We start from the raw sequence: 25422 nt of genomic DNA, 5'->3' as shown, positions 1-25422 counted from the left end.
CCCCAAATCCCCTCAGTACATAGTTGTATATTTCAGTTGTGGGTCCCTCTAGTTGTGGCATGTGGGACGCCGCCTCAATGTGGCCTGAGGAGCAGTGCCACGTCCACACCCAGGATCCGAACCAGTGAAACCCTGGGCAGCCAATGCGGAGCGTGCGAACTTAACCACTTGGCCACGGGGCTGGCCCCGGGGCTCCTCTTGAGGCCTTTCCTCTGGAACTTCCATTGGCCCTGGATCAGAGCCTAATTTAGGCTATTTTCCTGGGGTCACAAGGACACGTTTGGTCTTCCTTAGGGAGGCCAAGGGGAAGCTCAGAGATTGGTGGAGGCTGCCTCCCTATCTCTCCCAGGAGACTCGGGGTCTGTTCCTTCCTTCTATGGGGGCCAGGAGGTAGAGAAGGAACTGAGTATTATGCAAGTTTAGCAATGCTTCACTGTGGGAGGGGGTTGGGCTGACAAGAGTAGGTAATTTTCCTTTGCAGGGATTCTTGCCCAGCTTGAGGCAACCTTCATTTGAAGCAGGATAATGCTGTTTCTACCCTCCACCTGAGGGGATTCCAGAAGGAATAAAAGTTACCTTTCCTCATTTGTCTTACAGGAAGTTCTGGGCTTCTGGGTTCAGGAGTTATTAATGGCTTTCATGTTTCCTGAACCCAAGCAGAAGTTGTGAGATACCTGTTGTACAGTCCTGTCCAGACCCTCATGTGGGAGGAGACTTTAGCTGGCTGCTCCAAGGAGTGAGGAGATAGGGGTTGACACAAGTGCTGGGGTGAGAGAAGGAGAGTTGCCTAAAGGTAGCAGTGGCTCCAAGACCCTGAGAATCAGGATGTAGAGACGAGTCCCTTAGGTGGACGGGTTCTGTGTGGAAGTCCTCTAGGAGACAGCACAATGTTTTAAGGGATGAAGTGATGATGCTGAGATGACTAATCATCAAGCCCCATCATCTTGAGAGCTGTCGCAAGACATGGCATTGCTCACACTTAGCACAGAGGCTGTGCAGCCACTGGCCTTTCAATGGGCCTGAAGGGCTTGGGCAATGAAAATCCCAGGGGCAACCAAGATGGACTCAAGATCACAGGCTCTTACCTACATATTTCATGGTGAATACTTAACTAAATAGGCAAAAAGTTCCCATTAATGACTACTATTGTATATCTTCCTACCCTTGAAAATGGGGTCTTTGAGCCAGATTTAATTTAGAAAAATTAAGTACTGCTTATTGTACTTCAATGTTGTGAAACAAATTTATGCTTTTTATGTATATTATCCCATTTAAACTTTACAATGCTTTGAAGTAGGTTTCTTTACCCTCTTTTATAGAAGGGCACGACCTGAAGGACAGAGAAGGTAATATATATTCAGAGTGCTAGCACAGAAGAGGGAGCCAGGGATGGAGAGCCCCCTTACGCTGTGAGGGATTCTTTGGATGTAAATGATGGCAAGTACAATTCAACTGACTTTAAAAACAGGATCTGTTGACTCAGGCACCTGAAAAAGCTCTGGGAGTAAGGCTGCCCTCACGCAGGAGGATTCATATTGGGGCTCAGCTGATGTCATCAAGTTTCAGTTTCTATCCATTTCTCTGCTCTAGATTCTGGACTGGCTACCTTGTAAGTCTGTCTGGCAAGTTCGTAGCTACATCTTGCAAACTAAAAGCGCAGCTAAAAATGGGTTGTTTCTCCCACTAGTCCCTTCAAAAGTCCCACTGTGCCTTATTGTTTCCTGTTGGGTCACATGCCCATCCCTGACTAATCACTGTTGCCAAAAGCATGGACCAATCTTTTTGGCCAAGCCTGACTTCAATGCCCTCCTTTAAAGTAAGAGCGTTAGTGATAAACAACTCCACCTGACATGGACTGAAATTGACAACGGGGTTAGATCCCCAGAGGGCAAAAGAAGGACTATTTTTGGAAGGTGAGTGAATGCTGAGTGTCAAAATAAAAACAAAAACAAAACGGATGTCTACTTCAGCCCTCTCTCTCACCACCCCATTTCTGCCTTCTGGTCCAGAGTCATGCCATGGACTGAAGGTTAGAGTTAGAGGAAATGCCAATTCTGTGGACAGGAAAGGAACTCAAAGTGGAAGGAATCAATCAGAGGCCCCAACATCCATGCAGATAGACCATCCAATGATCTGATCTCTCACTGTCTGCTCCTTCTCATCTTAGAGTCCCTTACCTTCATTCCAGTTCAGTTATGGCCATATCCTAGAACTTATCACCAGCAACACTTGTGTGTTCTGAAAAAATACAGTCTGACATTCCTCCCTTTATCCTCTCAGCTTATGCCCTCAGCATGCTAATGCCTCAACCTATTCAGGAACTACAAGCCACTCTATACTTTCCCCTGCTCACCTGACAACCTTTGTCTTCATTTCCTCCCTCTCCAAGGAAAACTTCATGGGGCATCACCTAATCCTAAACCTAAATATACTGCTCTGCTCTAAACAGCCTACCCCCTTCTTTCATTCGTCCTGTCTAGCAAAATCCAACTCTGCCTGTTTTAGAACTGCCTTCAAATAAGGGCCTGCTTCCTCTTGGATAAAATCACACAAGTGTGTTTGTGCCCCATAAACTTCTGTTCTACATCTGTTGCTCAGCTCCACCACTGCCTCCGAATCCAGTCATTCCTCCTGTGTTACCATGTGCCAGACGCTCTTCCAAGCACTTGGGACACCCAGTGGAGGCAACAAACAGAGGCCCTGTCTCGGGGGAGCTTCTGTGATTGTTTTCTCAGTCAACTCGCTTGCCTAAGTTCTCAAAACAATTCCACTTTCCTACACCTTGTCCACACTCCTCGCTCATTGATCATATGTGCTGGACCACCAGAGGGAAACAGAGAAGTCATCAGATGGGAACTTTTCTTCATAAACACTTCAACACAAAACAAAACCAAAACCAAAACGAGATCCTCCATCTCTTCTTTCCTCCTTCCTTCCCACCATACTGAAAGGTTTCCCTCAATGCTTTCCTTAATCCTCCCAACCTGGGATCTGCCCGCCCTTTCCAAGTCACAACACTTTCACATGTGTGGACTATCTGCCTTAATTATCTACTTTTCCAGAGGACCAAGACTACATTTACCTCATCACAGCTGGAAACACCAAGCAGAGCTCAGAATCCTCTGGAGGAATACATTGGCAATGGGAGGGATCTATGGGGAGGTCCTGCCCAGCATGCTCTGGGGCGGGGCCACGTCCGGGGGCAGGGCCTGAGAGACTGAGAGCCTGTTTGGCTTCTTGAGGGCGACGGCACTAGCAACACGGCCAGACATCTCACCTCAGGCTTCTGGAAGATATGAGTTGAGATTTAATTCAAAGACAGGTTCTGAGGAAGGTTTCTGGATGCCTGAGTGACCTTCCCCACTGCCCAGCCTGAAGGATCCTTTCCTCCATCTGCCATTTCCATTACGGTGGGCAGGCCCTCACAGCCCCCGGGCCCCCAAACTCTCACTCCAGGCCCAGCCTTAGCAGGCGCTCAGAGGCCTGGGGGCAGGGCTGTGCCTGCCCAACACCACCCCCTTTGACGATGGCACTCTTAGGAACTCCACCAAGGTGAGAATAGTAATAAATAGAGTAACAATATTGACAACTGTTAAGGCTTCACCTTACACTGGCTGCCTGGCCTTGCACAAGTAGCCTGAGTCTCAGATCTCATCTATTATGTGCAGATACTGACGTGTACTGATAGGGTTGGTCCTCGGAACTGGAATGAATGAGTAAAGAGTTTTGAACAGTGTTTACCTAACACTAGAAGTTTAATATGTGCTACCCATTATTATCACTCATTTAAAATGCTAGGCCTCCTCTTTATTATTGTAGAAGTATCAATTTACCACTCATTCATTCTTCCTTCCTTCAGAATGAATTTATTTAGTACCTAACATGTGCCAGACACTATGCCAGGGTCTGGAATACAATGGTAAGCAAAAAGGTAGAGTCTCTGCCTTCATGGATCTTACAGTCTAGAGGGGAGATCAGGCAGAAATTAATCATACAAGATTGTGTAAATGTCCCATGTTACATTCTATGAAGGGTTCATGAGCTGGTTGTCGGTGCCAAGGGAGTTCAAAACATGGGGATTTGGCCTAACCAAGGAGAAGAGGGTCTTCCTCACCCACCCCTCAGGAGCTGATAAGGCTTAAGAGGTAAAAGGTGAGTAGGAGACAACTTGGCAAAGCAGGGAGGGAGAAGTGTTCCAGGCAGAGGAATCTGGGTGATGAGAGCAGAGAGAGTGAGGAGGGAGGAACGTGATGCAGCAAGAAGAGGGAAAAGCGTGGGAGGCACAGATTAAGCAGAGTTCTCTGGGCCAAATCAACTAGTTAAGTCTTTGGAGCAATGGGGAGCCAGGGGAAATTTTTAAGTTAGGATTTCTTTATATGTGTAGGGTATTCAGAGTTTAGTTGTATTATTTGAGTTTCCAAAAGATTACTGTGAATTAATACTGTGAATTAATGAATTACAGTGATTTAATGTGAAGAATGCTTTGGATGGGGTAAACAGGATGTGAGAGACCAGTGAGAAGGCCACTGCAGTAATCTACGAGAGAAATGATGTCAGCATGGACCACAATGGTGGTGACCAAAGTGGAGTAACGTGGACAGATGTGAGTGGCATGACTTCATTAATTCTAATAAGACGGAACATTTTTCCTTTTGTTTTGCTCCAGTGCCCAAGAGGTGCAGGTCGGTGCAAGATGTGGGGTCTTTTATAGAGTTGGACAAGTCAGCAGACACGAAACATTTGAAAAGGCTGCTTGAACTGCTGACTAGCCAAAATCAAAGAGGAAGTTGACCTTCAACCCTTTGTTTGATTCCAGCTGCAGAAGTCATTTTCAGTTACTCTCTGACTCAAGTAAACACCACTCCCTGTCACCTTATCCCTTTCAGGGTTGGTTCACTTCTACATTTTCACTGGGACATGATTCTCACCGGCAGTAGAAAGTTCGGCACCCAGACCTGCAGCTGTGAAGACACTTGCTCCTCTCTCGAGCTATTAGTACTTCTGGGAAACACGTCCCAGTGCCAAACTGTCCTGGTCCTGAAATGACCCCGTTATTTGGGGAGGTAGTAAAGGAAATTACATGTGTTAAACCCCGAGCGGCACTCTCTTTGGACATCGAAAGGTGTAAATGATAAAATACTTACTAGACTTAAAGACCAGGGAGTAAACGGGGGGCTGGATGCTGCCCAGACTCTGTGTGTCAGCAAAACATATCTGAGCTCAGCGAACTAACCCAGGACCAAGTGTTTTCCTCAGTGGAATAATTAGACAACAGAGGTGGGCAATTTAGAAAAGATAACTTCTTCTGTCCCTGCTTTAGAATTTCTATTACAAACAAAACCCAATCCTTAGCAAGATTTAAGAGCATGGGACAAAGACTGCTAGATGTTGAACTGCTGGGAGTGGAGCCCACGTTTTATTTATCTTTGTATCCAAGCACATCCGCAGTGCTTGCCACGAGGCAGATACTCAGTGAATGTTGGGTGGATCAAGGATTCCTCTGTGTTTTCATGGGGTATTTATATGGTATGGGAATTCAGTCATTTTTTGCCCCACTAGGTAGAGATGGATGCTTTCTGTTCTCCATGTTTACTTTGAACACCATTTAGCTACAGGGATGTTCTAAAATGGAATAATAAGGAAACCAGCTTTAATACGATTTTATATATACAGACAGATACACTTTCTGACCACGTGCAGATATGAATGCTCTCCCTGGAAGATGCTGTTGTAACCTAAATTGCACTAGAATGAGGTTAGAGATGGGGAAGAAAGGGAAAGTAAGGTAAAACTCACAGCTTAATTTCTAGACAGGATTGCTGCTTTAAAAATGAATTTCAGGTGCTTCTTGGCATACTTGGCCCAAGCACTGGAGATTTCACAGTGATTTGTGATTTGGTGTGACCCAGAACATGGCCCAATGGTCCTCTATCCTTTGAAGCAGTCAGTCTGTTCTCTTGATTGCTGTTCTGGACTGTCTCACCGTCACTCCCCATCAGGGCCCCCTTCCTTCTGCTCTGTCCTAGTGGAACAGTCCCTTGACCTTCATTCTCCCACTACTCTAGTCTCGACTTCTCCTTGTTGCCAGATTACTCTATTATTGCTTCTCAAATTGTGGTTCCCAGACCAGCAGCATTAGCGTTGCCTGGGAACTTATTAGAAATGCAGATTCTCGGGCCTCACTCTGGACCTACTCAAGAAGAAACTTTGATGTGGGGCCCAGCAATTTTAACAAGCAAGGTAATCTCCAAGGTGAGAACCACTGCTGTACGTAAAGCTCAGTTCTGAGCATATCACCCCTTTGCCCAATACCCTTTATTGCTTTCCTGCCGACAACCACATGAGTGTGTGTGTGTGTGTGTTTGTGTGTGTCTGTGCGCGCCCTTCTATCCAAGGCCTTGTGCAATCAAGCACCAGCTCATGTGTCCCCACGCAGGGAGGTGTGTTCCACAGTCATCCTAATGGGTTACCTGCTCTTCCCTCTGCTCTCCTGCCGCCTCTCTCTGTTAATGTTGGGTCTTCTGCTATAAATACCCACCCTCCTCCCTCTCCTTGGAGAAACCTTACTCATTCTTTAAGGCTCACTTAAAAATTAATATTTACCTAAGGAATCCATACCTGTGCCTTTAAAACCAAATAGTACTGAAGGCTTTATAAAGAACCATGGCAGGCCCTCCCCCACCTCACAACCCCAATCCTTCCTATCCCCCCAGTTCCATTCCCCATGGAAACCACTTGAGCCGTTTCTATCATAGTTGTTCTGGTGTTTACCTCTATTTATATAACTAATACGCAAATACTTGTATTTAAAAGTAATTTTAAAATATTAGACACTAACTTCTTGCCGTGGTAGATAAAATTTGAGTAGGTAAAATTGCAGGTGGATGAAATTTGGTCGATACCCCATTCCCCTCTTCACTCTTCTCAATCTGTCCTCACTTAAATCTTTATTCATGCAAAGTTCATCTTGGCATGGAAGGTGACCCCTTTCCTGGAACGTGTTCAGAGACTGCTCTTCCCCTGCTCCCACAGAGGTGTGTATCTCTCTTAGTGCACTGTTCCCCTTGCCCTTCCACGTTTGTATGTATGTGTCTCCCATTCCCACCAGCTTGTAAGAGCCAGGAAAGTCTAATCCGTCTTTTACTTTCTCTGAATCCTCCCAGGGCAAAGCACAGGGCCTGTGATATAGTACACACTGAGCAAATGTGGCCAATTTAACCGTAAAGTAAAATATCTGCCTGACCTTTGAAGCTTGCTGGTGTGACAGCAGTACTTGGAATGAGTCTTCCCCTTCCAATGTGGTTTTCCAACATTATTGTGGGGAATAGTAAACTGGAGTCAGGAGACTTGAGCCACACCACCTTCTTGGTGACTACTTTTATGACCTTGGGGAAGGCACTTAATGGTTTTGCTTCCATTTTTTCATCTATAAAGTGGCAACAATAATATCTATGGACAGAGTTGTAGGGAGGACCAAATACAACAGCACAGGTTATCAGGTATAAGGCGTTATATTGATTCCTTATGTTTAAAACAAAAAGGCAAACCATTTTCTGGTAGCACATAGGGCTATAATGAACATTAAAACCAACCTTTAAATAGAAAACTTTATTTTTAGATGATCCAGGGGCCTTTCTTCCAAGATCAGCCTAAGATTTTTTCGGAGGAAACTGTATTCTCATTGTCCTGAAATTTGAAGCAAGAAAACTCAATCATTTAAGACCATTTGCCTATTCTTACTTGTTGATGAGAAATCACCACTACTGCCACCCTTTTAGCCTCTGAAGGGATTGTAAGCTTTGTCTTGATTTGATGGCTCAAAAATAAAATCTACCAAAGGTACGTTTTCTAAGCCTCATCTGGCTCTACCCATTAGAAAAGTGTGAGCTACTGTTCTATCAAAACTAATTATATTTTAAATCTACAACCAAGTCTCAATTACCAAGGTTAATGGGACTACATGCATACATAATTCTCTCTTACATTTATCCAGTGCTTTTAACTTCTTCAAAGCACTTTTCACTGTACTGCATATATAAAACAGATGCATTTTTTTAAATCCACAAATAAGGTAAAAAATAAATCTTCAGATCAATAATTTCAACTTTGTACCTGTCAAAAGCTATTAGAACTTGCAAGATTGTCTAATAGGACTTTCATTGCCCTACTCTCCTCTCGACCCCTCTCAACTAAGGCCAGAAAAGACCGAAAGATCTGGAGGAATCTTCAGAGGAGAGGAAGCCAGAGAGGGAAGGAAGCCAAGGACCTGGGCCATCCACAGCCTGGATCATTAGCTCCAGCGTAATTGAGAAGAACTGACTGTATATGTGACTATGGCCAGAAAATCCAGAAAGAGATGAAAAGGCAAAGAAAATGACGTGTGAGTAACAGTATTTACAGGGTCTGTCTTTGTCATTCTCTCAACAAGCATTACTGAGTGCCTACTGTAATGACAGGTGCTTTCAACAAAGAGGATGGACACAGCATGAACAACCCAGGCAAGACTGCTATTTTCATAGTGATGACCTTCCTGAATGGTGCAGACAGACAACAAACACAAAGACACACAACTTCACATAAACGAGAACTTCAGGTGGCACTAAGCTCTGTGGAGTCCATAAACACAGGAATGTGATAGAGCCTTGGGGAAGGGATGCTGTTGTAGATAAGGTTGCCAGGGAAGGCCTCAGGGTATCGGAGCTGCAATCTGTGAGAAGAGCCCACCCTGTGCAGGTCTGCAAACCAGATGATGGAATGAGTGAACTCGCCAAGTATGCTAGAGGGAGAGGGGTCCAGGCCAGTTTCAAGGGGTTCCAGGAAAGTCACTGTTCTGTGGTTATTCACTTTGTGTCCTTTTGGGGATATTACTAAAACCTCTCCAGGACCCCGGATTTATTGCCTCTACAATGCGGGTTGCTAACACTGATCACCTGGACAGGGGAGCGCTGAGAAATAATGGGTAAACAATTGTGAGGAGCCACATAAATGCTAAATAATGCTCATGGTAATAAGCTTTTATTAAAGTCAGCACCTTGATAGGCAGCTCACAATCGGATACCTTGGCAAATGTGTAAATTGATGTGGCTGCTCCCTGTGCACACCAGCACCATCCTTTAAAACAGAAAAAAATAAATGAGCCTATGGTCATGATATTCGAAGTAGTTAGTGATCAAACAACTGTCTGGAGAGAAAGCTGGTGTGTGAAGTGTAAAATGGGAGCAGGAAGATAACGGCACATCACAGCCCAGCTCACGCAGAGGATAACTCATGAATTGACTGGATGCTTGCTGGCGCACACAACATCCGCTCCAGGGTGGTACTCTCACCCCGTCAGGACTAGGTGCTGCCAACAAAAGCCCCAGCAGACAGGAAGGGGAGTGAGAAGGAGCCAGAACAGAAGCATCTCTGGCAGCAGCCCTCTCTGGCCCTCTTGGCCTTGGAAAGCCACCCCTGGGGGAGGAATGAGCAGCCAGCACCAAGGGCCCTACCTTGGAAGGGCACCAAGGAAGTGGTGGGGGGTGTGAGGGAGGAGGGATGAGCATTGCATTTCTCCCTACGAGAATGAAATATCCCAACGCCAGGAGAGACTTCAGTTGTCGTTATAACTGAGCCTCCCCACACAGAGATATGAGTCCACCCCTTAGAAGCAAATCTTCCTCCCCCAAAACCTCCCCCCAAAATATAACATTAACATCACAAAAAATGAATTCTTTTTTGTGGGTCCTTCCATCTCTTTGATATAAATACACAAGTGCCTAAACATTCTTTCCCATCTCCCATCCCACATCGGCAATCAGATTGTGACACACACACACACACACACACAAGCACATGCTCACACAAATACCACACACACCCAATTCCTTTGTTAAGCCCTGGCTCAGCTATTATAAGGTACCTGTGGAGTGTAGGTCACATAGTAGAAAAGTTTAAATTACTGTTGCTTCTACTCTGAAAAGCAGACAGGAAGAAAAGACAATAAAAAAGAAAACACTTATTTTAAGGCTGATACTAAACACTCTACTCCACGTTGACTGAGGTCACTTTCCCACTGTGGGATGGGGAGAATCGAGATGATCTCTGAGGTGCTATGAACCCACAGTGCAGACTTCACGTTTTGAGGCTTGACTAGAAACGACGGGGACGTGAAAAAGAACATGGCGAGATAATCCTGGTTTAAACTGGGCTGGAGAAAGACCAAGATCCTCAAAAAAATCTGATTGATTTTAACCAAATGGAGTAATTTTAAAATGTTAAATACACTGGGATATCATATTAAAAGTATTCTGGGAGAGCATGCCGCATGGGACATGGTAAGTGCTGAATTTCCTGCTGCTAAGGGAGGCATTCCTATCTGCCAGTGTCTCATGCTGCTCAGACCTGAACCATTCATTTAGGTAGACCATTTGTCCAAGTGCGTCATTTCCCAAAATAGCCAATGGAGGAATCCAGGGAGAACTGTCCTGAGGAGATGTGGTCATCCTCAAGGCCAAATCAGTCTAGACTAAGCTGGTTCTTAGCAAGACTGCCCAAAGGGCTTCTAGACTTTGTTTGGTAAGTGTTGTTAATGCCTTGGTAACAATGGACTGTTGACAAGGTGGGAGATAATGTCAGAAGGAAGGAAGGTACCCGCTCACATCTTTTGCTTTTAACTTAAGCTAACCCATAAAATCCATTATCAAACCCCAAGGAATGCTCCCAATTATTGTCTTGGACCCTTCATTTCGCTTTGCTTTGTTTTTTTTTTTTTTTTTTCAACTCTCTATTTCTGTTTTTACCTGGCACTGACTTGCTTGACTCCTCTTCTCCTCTCAGCTTCTGGCTCTGTGCTCCCCCTTTAGACTTGATGAGTAATTTTGGTTTTCCTGCTTTTCACCTTTGGCACCCCTTCAAAAATGGGTTAGGTTTATCTTCTGGCTCTTTCTACTTCTGACTGCTTGGAAGTTTGGATCATACTTAGCCAAGTTTTGATCCCAGGACCTTTCCCTGGCTTTGACCTGTCTCAGTGGCATCTGTGCTGGGCTTGACTCCTCCAGGTGAGGGCGTCGGCAAGAGGGTGGATCAAGCAAAGATCAAGCAAGGAAACAGGAAGAATACCTGGCTCAGCTTAAACTGTGCAGGGCACTGAGGCCTTGCTGGCCGTCCAGTCTCTGCCTCCTCCTTCCTCTGCTGCTTTCATTCCCTCCCGTCTCTGACTTTCAATTTTTATTAAGTTTCCACCTTCTGACTGCTCAATCCTCTTCTTTGTAAGATTGAAATGGCAGTGGGAGTGATATCCATTAGCCAAAATAAGTTCGATAACTGGGAGAAACTGCTGAATCTCTGGTGTCTTTATAGCACTTATCAAATCCCAATTAACCATATTAGTTGGCAAACTGCTCTGGCTTCCCAGGGAGTCAGCTGGTAGGTGAGTCAATAAATATCTGTCAGATGGATGGATGCACACACACTAGTTGTGTAGCATGGCATCAGGTACTTTAAATAATACAAAGTACAAGGCTTCATCCTTGGCTGAAGAAGGACATCTTCTCACGGCCATTCACAAAAGGACTGTTTGGAAATATCACCAAGCGCTAGACCAGCTTCGCTATTTCTTCTAGAAAACAAGAAGAAATCTCTTGTTTCAAGAGATGTTTGTGTCATCTCTTAATGCACAACTGGCTTCATGTGGGCAAAAGGGAACGTGAGCAAAGCCCTGGTTAAAGCATAACAGACACCCTTGGGCTAATGAACTGTCGAAGGTATTAGTGTCAGCGGATTCTCTACATAACTGCGTTGTAAACAGCAACACGCATAAACCATAAACAAGGAGAATGAAGTGAGCACCCACAGACCCACCACTCATGTCAAATCATACAATGCTGATATCACCCCAGAAGCCTCCACTCTCCTGTCTGATAATCTTTCACTTACTTTTCTTTATAATTTCATCACCTTTATAGACTCCCATAAAACATTTAGTTATATCCAGTTTGGGGATCAAAATAGATTAAAAAACAACAATTGCAGGTGCATTCAACATTGGACATAAAAAAGAAAACTGGTTTTTTAATAAGATACTTGAAGTGTACACTTTCCGTAGGTGATCAAGACATTTACTCTTTCGTCCATTTTTATGTTTGCTGACTGCCAATCACTCTACTCCTTAATACTTCAAAGGTATTTTTCCCAAAGCTGCCTTTTGTCTTACACTAATGCTTTCCCGGACTCAAGTGAATTTTGAAGGAGACTGAGCTCATCATGATGAAATGGATGTTGACATTCCATAACCATCACTGTAATTATTCCTAATTTGTACTTTGCTTCAAAAACTCTCTTCCCTTGCCCCCTAAAGTCTGTACTTTCAGAATAGCATCTACAGCTTTAATTATACCTGACAATAAACTACTCTCACCACAAAATCTTGTTAATCACGGTGTACGTTACTATCTTCAAATATCCTGTTTTTTTAAAACTGCATTTATATCAGGTTCCCAAAGAGTTACAATATTAGCAATGAATGTTTTAACTGTTTCTGTAATTACTGTTTGTAATTACTACAAATCAAAGTTGTACAAACTTTGGATTGGAGGCTGGTTGAATTATCTACCAAACTGGGGTGAATGGTCTTTTAATCAACCGTATACTGAACAAATCTACAGAGTAAAAACTGAGATGGAATTTGAGTGACTTGGTGTCCATCGAGAATCAAATCTGATGCTGTAGTGTTAACAAGGGACTTCAGGTCCAGAATGATTCTGTTAATCACACGTCTTCCAAATTAGTCAGTTAATGTTGTGGGTCCTGATGAGACAGGATTTAGGAAGGCAGAGAGCGGTGGGGAATGCTCCTGGTGATAGGATCCTTAGAGCAAAGGACAGAAGACAAAAGGAGAAGGCTGTATTCGTGAGAAGTGAGCTGGACCATAAGCGCTATAATTAGAAGCTTATAATGTCACCACACTGCTTTCTGTAATGTAATATTTTTGTTGTCTGTTATTTTCCTTGATTCAGGTTTTGTATTTTTCATGATGTAATAGTGACATCTAGTCTCATTTTTCTGTGTATTTGGATACATTGAGTAGAGTGCTCTGGCTGAGTAAAGAGTTTCACATATGGGAGACTGGAGAAACAAGAGAGGCAAGGAAAGTTAGGTCAGATTATGAAAATTCTTAAAATGTTTATATTGGACTTAATCCTTCAGAAGTCATTTAGTGTTCTCTTTTCTTTTTTTGTAATTGAGAGCACCATGAGGAAAGGAGTGTTTTTGATGATCTATTTTATTTTATTTCTTTCTCTTTTCTTGGAGGAAGATTGGCCCTGAGCTAACATCCGTGCCCATCTTCCTCCATTTCATCCGGGGCTCGCCTGCCACAGCATGGCCTGATTAGCAGTGTATAGGTCTGTGCCAGAATGGGAACCTACAAACCCCAGGCCGCCAAAGAGGAGCACACAAACTTAACCACTACACCACCGGGCTGGCCCCATTTTTGATGATTTCTACGGGGTAAAAACTAGGCAGGGAGATTAGGTAAGATGATATAGCAAAAATTCAGGCATTAAGAAATAAGGTTAGACTAGGCTGGCGATGGCGGCCATGGGTTGGAAAGGAAGGAAGGATGGCTGCAGCATCATAAGGGAAAAATTTGCTTCTTTCCCTTTGTCTTTTCAGCCATTTGGGCTTAACGGTGTTCAGTGCTCCCGATTTATGTCCCTTCCCATTTATATTTTCCTTCTTCCCTTGATAATCTACTTTCGCTTTCCCATTTTTCCCTCTCTTCTCTCCTCTGCTTGCATTCTTATCACCTTCCCTTATAGGACGATGACCGAATCAGGCAGGTAGAGATCAAATGGGAGATCTGAGTAGAAACTAACTATAAGATTTACTAATTAGAGTATGTTGCTGCTTAAAACATTTTTTTTAACCTTTCATCTGCAGTTAAAAAGAAGAAAAGAAAGGTGAGGAGGCAAAAAAGGAGTAGAGAGGAAAAGGGAGAGACTCATTTATCCATTCATTCAAGAAGTGCTGTGTTTCCAGAGAAAGAGAGAGTGCCAAAGAGATAGAGAAAACACCACACAATAATTTGTGTTATTGTAGTTGTATCATCTATTTCCCCTTCTAACTCAGTTGGGTAAAGTAGAGATGCCAGATGGGAGGCTAAAGACTAAGGTGAGATGAGCAGTCTCCCTCCCTCCCTTATTGCCTGCTGCTTCTCATATCAAAAGATGGAGTCTACATCCCTCCCCCTAGGCCTCAGTGACTGGCTCAACCAATAGGATGCTGTGGAGGTGACTTTCTGGGACTTCTGAGGCTAGGCTGTAAGAAGCCTGGTCTTTTGGAATATTTCCTCTTGGGATGCTTTCTTTTGGAACCCAGCCACCACTTTGAGAGATGCCCAAGTCACATGAAGAGGCCACATGCAGGCCCTCCAGTTGGCAGCCACGAATAAGATAATAGCCAGCATCCTCAGCAAACACAGAAATGAACCATCTTGACATCCAGCACAATAGAGGCAAAGAGGATTTCAGCCCAAGCTGACATCTGACTGTACTTCCTAGGAGACCCCAAGCAAGAACTGCCCAGCGAATCCCAGCCAATCCACAGAACAATAAGAGACAAGAATAAGTTACTGTTTCAAGCTACTCCACTTTGTTGTGGTTTGTTATACAGCAATAGATAACTTTTTTCATCCTTACACGAGACACAAAGAATATCGAAAGTTTGAAGATTCATAATGCCACCCGGAATGCATGTATATTTTTTACGTATTTTTTTCCTTTTAAAGGTCACTTTCTTATTCATTAGCCTTGAAATTGGAATTTGAATTGACCTTGATCAGAAATCCTAAGAAATGCTTAAGCAAATATTTTAAGCACTATCATATTTTGAGTACTAGTTCAGGATAAAGTGGTATTGATGTGACAAGAATAATGGATGTGTAATTAGAAGATGGAGTTTAAGTCCTAGTTCTGTCATTTATTACTGTGTGGCCTACAACAAGTTATTTAACATTTCTGCTTCCTAGTTTCCAATGCTATAATGTAATCGAAGGTATTTAGTGATGCATGACAAAACACAGACATTCAGTGAATTTCCATTTCTTTCCTTCCTATGAAAGTCCTGTACTCATAAGTGCAACCATATCAGAGCCTATCATACTGCTTCCTAAAACTAAATATTTTTATTATGTATCAAAGGTTTCCCTTGATAACTATTTCATAAGCTTCCATAGTGTTGCCTTTACTAGTGTGATCTGCCTCACTTTTCCTGTGGGATAGTTTACTTAATAGATTTTGGGGACTCATCCTGTTGCTGGATTCTTACAAAGACTCTTTTGTGATAACCTTCTTTGGTTTTCAAGGACATGACCCTGTTTCTCGAGTGTGGTTCCCTACTGTAGCATAAATGTTAACAAGTTAAATGCATATCACATAAGAATTTTAATTGTTCATCATATGTTTATGTATTGAAATATAGAGTCGAATTGATATAATTGGTAACATTACCCATTTGCTTTGATTTGAGATGTCAAGTGATTGAAAAAATTTTTAATTCAGAATTGAATTACCTTGCTTATTTGAATTTATCATTTTTGCGTAATTAGGATGAACTAATTTAATTTGCAGTTATCCTTAAATGACTTAACTGATGTCTGCTGAGGTTCTCAAGGCCACAGGATTATGGAGTCATGCTGAACATCACTCTGTCTCTTGGGGTTGAAAGTACCAGTGCTCCTTGTGAAGCCTGGAGACAGAAGTTACAAGCTTGATTTTTTCTCCATTAATGTTTTTTTTCTGTTTTGTCCCCCTCACCTCACTCTAGGCTGCTTCATGGTTCCCAGAAGGACCACATATTGCATTTGGAGGTGGTCCTCCTTCTCCAACTTTGTTCTGATTTTATGTCATTTTTACTTGGTGTTGAGCTCATATCTCAGTTCTGCAAAGGAAAGCTGGTTATCTGGTAACTTGTGGTTGGAATCCCCAAGAGAGTGCTCTTTATAGAGACTGAGGGTCCTTTAGCAAATATTGCTTTTTGATCATGCATTTTAATAAGCCTTTTAAAAATCTGGATACCAGACTACCGGCTAGGGTACCTGGAAGCAATAATTTTAAAATAGTGCTTTTCAAACTGCAGGTCCTGACCCACTAGTGGATTATAAAATAATTCTAGAGGGTGTGACAAGCACTTAAAAAACAATGAAACAAAATGGAATAGATAATATTAGAGTGTATTACACGTAAAAAGGTAAGAACAGTTTCATAAAATTATTATATTCTTTTGGTGTGTGTGCGTATATACTGATTTACGATAAAAAATAATTTATAGATTTATTTTGTGAGTTGCCATCGAAAGAATTTGAAAGTCACTGCCATGGATTTAAAGTTAGCCGAAACAGTTTTGTAATATAGCAGTTTGAAATGAAGCCCCAACAATATATGTAACAAATAAAAGTGTAGATAGGTTTTAGCTGCAAATTTTAAAGGGATTGGCAAGTTACTTTTCCTGAGAAGTCTAGCCCTGGGATGACTGGGTATTTTCCAAAGGACCAGGAACCAGTTATCCCAATAAACGGTAGGGGCCTAAATGCTCTCTCCCTGGGAGGCTCTGAGGTAACGTTCCTCATCTCACTTGTAATGCTGCTGTTGCCCTGCTGCAGTGGCTGTTGGAAGTACTGCATCTTCCCTAACCAGATCAGAAGGACCCAGTTTTCCCAAAGTCTTGGTCTGCCAGAAAGATGGCATTGCACTTCTCCCCGATTTGTGGGACCTGCACCCAGCTTGGATAGCTGGGAAACTCCAGCCCTTAACTCCCCTCTTTGCTAGGGAACCACGTTTTCCTTCCCACTGGGTCCTTGGAAGATGGGAAGCAGCAGTAAGGTTACTTGTGTTTTATCCACACCATGTGAGTCTGTGTTTTTGTGTGAAGGCTGACTCATGTGGAGGAAAGTTCTATGCCTAGAATTATAAAATTAATGCTAATCAGAGTAATGCAGCATCCCACTTCCAATCTGCTAATGAGCTTTGGGGAGAGATGGCACATCTTCCTGCAGCTGATGGATGCCCCTTTTAGAGGACCTACAACATCCTCCCCAGGTCTTCACTCAGCTGGGCTAACACACTTCAGAACAAAAGAATCCTCAGGGCAGGATGGGACCCCTTGCTTTTCTCGCTCTTGTCCCTTGAATTTTCCAAACTTCTCCTCACTTTTCAGTCTACTCTCTCTGCCACTAAAATGGCTGCCTATTAAACTCATCAGTGGAATCTACCATACTGTGTCGCTTAAACTTTTTCCATCTGCTTAGGGTTTTTACTTTTTTTTCATAGAAAGCCCTGACCTAAATCTCTACTCTTCTTTTATAATGCTTTCATTTTGACCTTACTACTGCTGAAAGTCAACCCAACTCATTCATCACTGTCCCTCCCCCCAATCTCCATTAACATTATCCTGTTATCCAGGTTTTTAACATACACTCAAGAGATTGTCAACAAAAATGGACTAAACCTTTACATGGAACTTCTTTACCCCCACATGGGACATTTTCAAGAATAGGAGCTTTCAGATGAATTAACAATGTAGAAAAATTTGTTACCAACACTAGAATCTCATTCTAAAATATTTTCTACAGCTCAAAACATGGCATAAGGCAGATTCCTATTTAAGAGAAAGGGCCTTCTTTTAAGTTGTCTTGAAGATTCTGAGACTGTCCTTAAGAGCAGTGCTATGAGAGGATATGAGGCACAATCTGAGTCACCCCAAGAGTTAATTTAAATGGAGAAAGTGAGATGGTTTCCCAAAGCACTGGAATTGATTTTCCCTGAGTCTCTCCATAGTTGTAGATTCTGATAATCACAGAATATAGAGAAGGAAGAAACTTGGTGTTCCTTCTAACTGCCTCATTTCACAAACCAAGAAATTGAGGATCAGAGACATGAGGTCATTAAAGTCATCCAGTTACTTAGTTGCTTACTTCGACGAGGGTGGTTTCAGAAAGGATGCAGAAAAGTGCAAGTACTTGAGAGCTACTTAGGGACTGTATTAATCAACACTGTAATAATCAGCTCTGTGTCCTTGGGTGCTGTGACAGCTGGGGGTCCACTGCTGCAGCTGAGAAATAAAGTGTGAGGAAGAAACAAAAGATGAGGGAGTCCATCGCCACTAGACCTGCCTTATAAGAAATGTCAAAAAGAGCTCTCCTGTCTGAAATGAAAAGGCAAAGGATACAAAGCTTTAAACAAGTTGATAAATAGATAAAATCAGAAAACTGCAACTCTGTATCAGAACATGTTAGTAAACAATTATGATGCAAAGGTTAAAGGGAAAGAAAGCATTAAACATAACATTAACCATTCCAATTTGGTAACAAATTCACAATACAGAAAGAAATAATTTTGACAACAAAAATAGCAAGGGAAGAAGAAAAGGACAGAACTTCCCTAGTCAAATGAAGCAAAAATGCTATCAGCAGAAAAAGAACTATCTCATCTGTGAGACCTTTTATACAAACCTCATGGTAACCACAAAACAAAAATTAAGGCAGAGTCACGAAACATAAAAAAAGAGGAAACTGAAAAACACATCACCAAAAACCGTCAAGCTGAAATTGTAGTGAGAAACACAAGGAAAAAGAAACAAAGGAAATATAGAGCAACCATAAAACAAAAGATAAAATGGCAATAGTAAGTCCCTATATATCCATAATCATCCTAAACGTAAATGGATTGAATGCACCAATGAAAAGACAGAGAGGCTGGAAAGGTTAAGAAAAAGACCCAAAAATGTGCTGCCTCCAGGAGACCCATCTCAGCTCTAAAGGAAAACACAGGCTCAGAGTGAAGGGGTGGAACATGATACTCCAACCAAATGACAACCAAAAGAAAGTGAGTGTAGCCATAATTCTATCAGACAAAATAGACTTCAAGCCAAAAAAGACAAGAGACAAAGATGGGCATTATATAATGATAAAGGGGATAATCCATCAAGAACACATAGCATTTATTAATATATATGCACCTAATGTAGAAGCACCAAAGTCTATAAAACAACTCTTAACAGATCTAAAGGGAGAAACTGACAGCAACACCATAAGAGTAGGGAACTTTAATACCCCACTTACATCAATGGATAGGTCTTCTAGAGAGAAAAATCAACAAAGAAACGTTGATCTTAAATGAAACACTAGACCAGATGAATTGAACAGATACATATATAATATTCAATCCAAAAGCAGCAGGATATACATTTTCTCTCCAGTACACATGAAACATTCTCAAAGATACACTGTTTCTTGGGAAACAAAACAACTCCCAATAAACTTAAGAAGACTGAAAAGATATCAAGCATCTTTTCCAACCACAACGGTATGAAACTAGAAATCAACCACAAGGAGAAAGCTGGGAAAGTCACAAATAGGTGGAGCCTAAACAACGTGCTATTCATTAACTATTGGAACAACAACAAAATTAAAGGAGAAATGGAAAAATATCTGGAGACAAATGAAAAGGAAAATACAGTGTACCAAAATCTATTGGATACAGCAAAAGCAGTACTAAGAGGGAAGTTCCTAGCAACACAGGCCTACCTTGAGAAACAGGAAAAATCTCAAATAAACAATCTAACAATACATCCAAAAGAATCATAAAAGAAGAAAAATGAAGGGCCCAAAGTCAGGAGAACAAAGGAACTACTAGAAATCAGAGCTGAAATAAATGACATGGAGAGTAAAAAGAAAATAGAAAAGATCAGCAAAACTAAGAGCTAGTTCTTTGAAAATATAAACAAAATTGACAAACCTTTAGGTAGAATAAGACAAAAAGAGAGAAGCCTCAAATAAATAAAATCAGAAAGAGAAGAAATCACAAGCAATATAACAGAAATACAAAGGATTACAACAGTCTTCTTTATCAATGTTATAAACTACATTAACAAAATGAAGAATAAAAATCACATGATCATCTCAACAGATGCAGAGAAAGCATTTGACAAGATTCACCACATATTTATGATAATAACTCTCAATAAAATAATTATAGAAGGAAAGTACCTCAACATAATAAAGGCCATATATGACAAACCAACAGCTAACATTATACTCAATGGTGTAAACTGATAGCTATCCCTCTAAGAGCAGGAACAAGACAAGGATGCCCACGCTCACTCTTCTTAGTCCTAGCCAGAGCAATCAAGTAAGAAAAATAAATAAAACATATTCAAACTGGAAAGGAAGAAGTAAAACTGTCACTACTTGTGGATGATGAGATTTTACATACAGAAAACGCTAAAGAATCCATCAAAAAACTAAAAACAAACTAGCAGAAATAAAAAATCAAGAATACAATCCTATTTACAATCACAACAAAAAGAATTAAGTGGGTAGGACTAAATTTAACCAATGAGGTGAAAGACCTATACACTGAAGACTATAAGACATTGTTGAAAGAAATTAAAGAAGACATAAAGAAATAGAAGGATATTCTGTGCTCATGGATTAGAAGAATTAACATAGTGAAAAAGTCCATATTACCGAAAGCAATCAACAGATTCAATGTAATCCCTATCAAAACCCCAATGACATTTTTCACAGAAATAGAAGGAAGAATTCTAAAATTTATTGGAAACAACGAAAGTCCCCAAAGAGCCACAGCACTCCAGAGAAAAAAGAACAAAGCTGGAGGCATCACATTCCCTAATTTCAAAGTATACTACAAAGCTGTATTGATCAAAACAGCACGATACTGGCAGAAAAGCAGACACAGATCAATGGAACAGAATTGATAGCCAAGAAATAAACCCATACATTTAGGAACAGCCAATTTTCAACAAAGGAGCTAAGAACATACAATGGAGAAGGGAAAGTCTCTTCAATAAACACTGTTGGGAAAACGGACAGCCGCACACAGAAGAATGAAAGCAGACCATTATCTTATACCATGCACAAAAATTAACTCAAAATGGATTAAAGACTTGAATGTAAGACCTGAAACCATAAAACTCCAAAGAAGAAAACGTAGGCAGTAAGCTCTTTGCTATCATTCTTAGCAGTATCTTTTTGAATATGTCTCCTCAGGAAAGGGAAACAAAAGAAAAAATAAGCTAATGGGACTACATCAAACTAAAAAGCGTCTGTATGGCAAAGGAAACATCAATAAAATGAAAAGACAACCTAGCAATTGGAAGAACATATCTGCAAACCATTTATCCAATAAGGGGTTGCTATCCAAAATATATGAAGAACTCAACAACAAAAGAACAAACTTAGTCAAGAAATGGGCAGAGGATTTGAACTGACATTTTCCCAAAGATATACAGATGGCCAACAGGCACATGAAAAGATGTGCAACATCACTAATTATTAGAGAAATACAAATCAAAACCATAATGAGATATCACCTCATGCCCATCAGAATGGCTATTATTAAAAAGACAAGAAATAAGAAGTGTTGGAGAGGGGCCAGTGCCATGGCCGAGTGGTTAAGTTCGTGTGCGCTACTCACTTCAGCAGCCCAGGGTTTTGCCGGTTTGGATCCTGGGCCTGGACACGGCACCACTCATCAAGCCATGCTGAGGTGGCATCCCACGCAGCACAGCCAGAAGGACATACAACTAGAATATACAACTATGTACTGGGAGGGTTTGGGGAGAACAAGAAGGAAAATAAGATAGACAACAGATGTTAGCTCAGGTGCCAATCTTTACAAAGAAAACAGAAGTGTTGGAGAGGATGTGGAGAAAAGGGAGCCCTCATACACTGCTGGTGGGAATGTAAATTGGTGCAGCCACTGTGGAAAATAGTACAGAGATTCCTCCAAAACTTAAAAATAGAATGACCAGGCATGACATCAGCATCACAGCGGAGTGAGCTCTTCCCTTAGACTCTCCTCCCTAAGAAACAATGAAAAGGACATTCATAAACCAACAGAGGACAGGCACACAACACAAAAGACATCTGAGAGACCCATGCAGCCATATGTCTGAAGGTGGACGTGCTGGACCCCCCAGGAGGAAGGAGGAGGAAGTAAGGGGATCTCCTCTCCCTCCCAGCAATGACCTAGGGCACAGGACCATGCACAGCTCTGAGAAAAGAGGGGCCTGGGGGGAGACTCTGTGGGAATGCCTTCGCTCTCCAAGTTCCCTCACATCCCATAGGAAAGCTCCACAGAGGAGGCTAAGCTATTGTGGGGTTGTCTTCATGAAGGCAGCACGCCAGGAGGACAGACAGCGAGGGCAAACAGAGAACACCCACGGGATGGCACATGCAAAACAAGTGCCCCTCCCCCTGCTGGGCTCACAAGCTCAGCCAGTCAGCCAGAGCAAGGGATCCCGTGTAGAGTGCCCGTGCGTACATTAGAAAAGCAGCAGCTACAAGCAGGCAATCGCAGATGGGTCCTGTCAGCATAGATTCCAAAGGACAAGCACAGACACCAGGGATCACAGCAGGCTCAGAATACACAGCTCCTGAACCTCCTCCAGTGGTGGCAGGTGGAATCTGCAACCAGATACTATCTATGTGAAGGCACAAACCAACCCCATCAAATAGTATGAAGAAATATATTAATAGTCCAGACCAGAAGGAAAATGAAAAGCACCTAGAAATCAATCCTGAAGGCACACAAATTTACAATGTAAACGACAGAGAATTCAAAATAGCTAACATTAAAAAACTCAACAAGTTACAAGGAAATTCAGATAGTTCAATTAAATCAGGAATAAAATTAATAAACAGAGGGAATACTTCACAAAAGAGATTGACCCTATAAAGAGAAACCAATCAGAAATGTTGGAGATGAAAAACAATGAGATAAAGAAAAATCTGGATACCCTGAATTACAGAGCTGACGTTATGGAAGACGGAATTAGCAATCTGGAGGACCGAAATATAGAAACGCTTCAGATGGAGGAGGAGAGAGAATTAAGACTAAAAAGAAATGAAGAAATTCTCTGAGAAATATCTGATTCAATTAGGAAATGCAACATAGAAACTATGGGTATTATAGAGGGAGAAAGGAGGGAGAAAGGAGCAGAAAGTCTGTTCAAACCTGGGAAAGGAGCTGGAGTTACAAGTAAAAGACGCTAACAGAACTTCTGATTACATCAATGTAAAAAGACCTACTCCAAGGCATAGAGTAGTAAAACTGGCAAAAGTCAGTGACAAAGAAGAAATATTTTTAAAGGCAGCAAGGCAGAAGAAAATAACTCACAAAGACCATATCAAACTTTCAGGAGATTTCTCAGCAGAATCTTTACAGGCTACGAGAAGGGAGAATGAGATATTCAAAATTCTGAAAGACAAAAACCTTCAGCTGAGAATACTCTATCCAGGGAAAAATATCCTACAGATATGATGGAGAAATAAAAACTTTCCCACATAAACAAAAGCTGAGGTAGTTCATCGCCACAAGACACCCCAAACAGGAAATGTTCAAGAAGACCTTCATACCTGAAAAAGAAAAAAGAGAGTTCACAAAGCCTTGAGCAAGGAGATAAATAGGCAGCCAAAGTCAGAAAATTGCAGCTCTCTACCAGAAGAGGTTAGCAAAAACTTAATTATGACATGAAAGATAAAGGGAAGGAAAACATTAAAAATATCTATAATCTTGTGATTTTAACCACAAAATCACAACACAAAACAGAATATGTTATGACCAACAAATCAGAGGAAGAGGAAAGGGATGAAACTGGCTTAGACCAAGGAAATAAGAGGCTATCAGAAAATGGTATATCTCATCTATGAGATTTTTTATACAAACCTGATGGTAACCACTAAACAAATAATCAGAACAGAGACACAAATGATACAAAAAAAAAAGAAAACTGAGGGGCTGTCCCAGTGGCATAATGGTTAAGTTCGCATGCTGTGCTTCAGCCACCCAGGGTTTGCAGCTTCAGGTCCCAGGCACAGACCTATGCATCTCTCATCAAGCCCTGCTGTGCTGGCATCCCAGATACAAAAAACAGAGGAAGACTGCCACAGATGTTAGCTCAGCAACAATCTTCCTCAAGCTAAAAGAGAGGAAGATTGCTTACAGATGTTAGCTCAGGGCCAGTCTTCCTCACACACAAAAAAGAGAAAACTGAGAAAACCATCATAGAGAACTACCAAACTGAAATGGCAGTCCAAAATACACAAGACGAGAAACAAGGGAAATACAGAACTGGAAAACAAGTGATAAAATGGCAGCATTAAGCCCTTATATTTAAATAATCACTCTAAATGTAAATGGATTGGATTCTCCAATCAAAAGACAGAGTGGTGGGATGGATTGAAAAACAAGACTCATCAATATGCTGACTCCAGGAAACACTCTTAGCTCTAAAGACAAACACAGGCTCAGAGTGAAGGGATGGAAGATGATACTCTGAGCTAATGGCAAACAAAAGAAAGCAGTTATTGCAATACTTATATCAGACACAGTAGACCTCAAGATAAAAAAGGCAATGAGAGACAAAGAGGGGCAGTATATAATGGTAAAAGGGACACTCCAACAAGAAGACATAACACTTATAAATATACGTGTACCCAACAAAGGAGTACCAAAGTACATAAAGCAACTATTAACAGACCTAAAAAGAGATATTAACAACAACATAATAATAGCAGGGGGCCCCAACAGTCTACTTACATCGATGGATAGATCACCCAGACAGAAAGTTAACAAGGAAATAGTGGAATTAAATGAAAAACTAGACGAGATGGACTTAATAGATATATATGGAACATTCTATCCAAAAATAGCAGAATACACATTCTTCTCAAGTGCACATGGAGCATTCAAAGGACAGACTTTATGTTTCGAAACAAGATAGGCCTCAATAAATTTAAGAAGATTGAAATCACATCAAGCATCTTTTCTGACCAAAATGCTATGAGACTAGAAATCAGCTACAGGAAAAAAGCTGGGAAAGTGACAAATATGTGGAGACTAAACAACATGCTACTGAACAACCAATGGATCATTGAAGAAATTAAAAGAGAAATCAAAAAATATCTGGAGACAAATGAAAATGAAAATACACCACACCAATTCATATGGGATGCAGAAAAAGTGGTCCTATGAGGGAAATTCATAGCAATACAGGCCCAGCTTAAAAAACAAGAAAGATCTCAAATAAGCAATCTTAAAATACAGTTAGAAAATGAAGAACCAACAAAGCCCAAAGTCAGCCGAAGGAGGGAAATAATAAAAATCAGAGCAGAAATAAATGAAATCGAAACCAAAAAAGAAAAAAGAACAGTAGAAAAGATTAGTGAAACAACGAGCTGGTTCTTTGAGAAGATATGCAAAATTGACAAACCCTTAGCCTGACTCTCTAAGAAAAAAAGAGAGAAGGCTCAAATAAATAAAATTAGAAATGAAAGAGGAGAAATTACAACAGATACCACAGAAATATAAAGGATTATAAGAGAATACTATGAAAAACTATATAGCAACAAACTGGACAATCTAG

The 25422-nt window shown here is 41.4% G+C and overlaps 1 pseudogene; it reads right to left on the bottom strand.

Annotated features, from left to right (window-relative positions):
• LOC123276647 (heparan sulfate glucosamine 3-O-sulfotransferase 4-like) overlaps nucleotides 1-25422 on the bottom strand; it is a 71381-nt pseudogene that overhangs the window by 43301 nt on the left and 2658 nt on the right.

Source organism: Equus asinus, chromosome 14, assembly GCF_041296235.1.
Source record: "Equus asinus isolate D_3611 breed Donkey chromosome 14, EquAss-T2T_v2, whole genome shotgun sequence".
Classification (NCBI taxonomy): Eukaryota; Metazoa; Chordata; class Mammalia; order Perissodactyla; family Equidae; genus Equus; species Equus asinus.
Note: the sequence above shows the minus strand (reverse complement) of the source record. Positions and strands in the feature narration are given on the sequence as shown.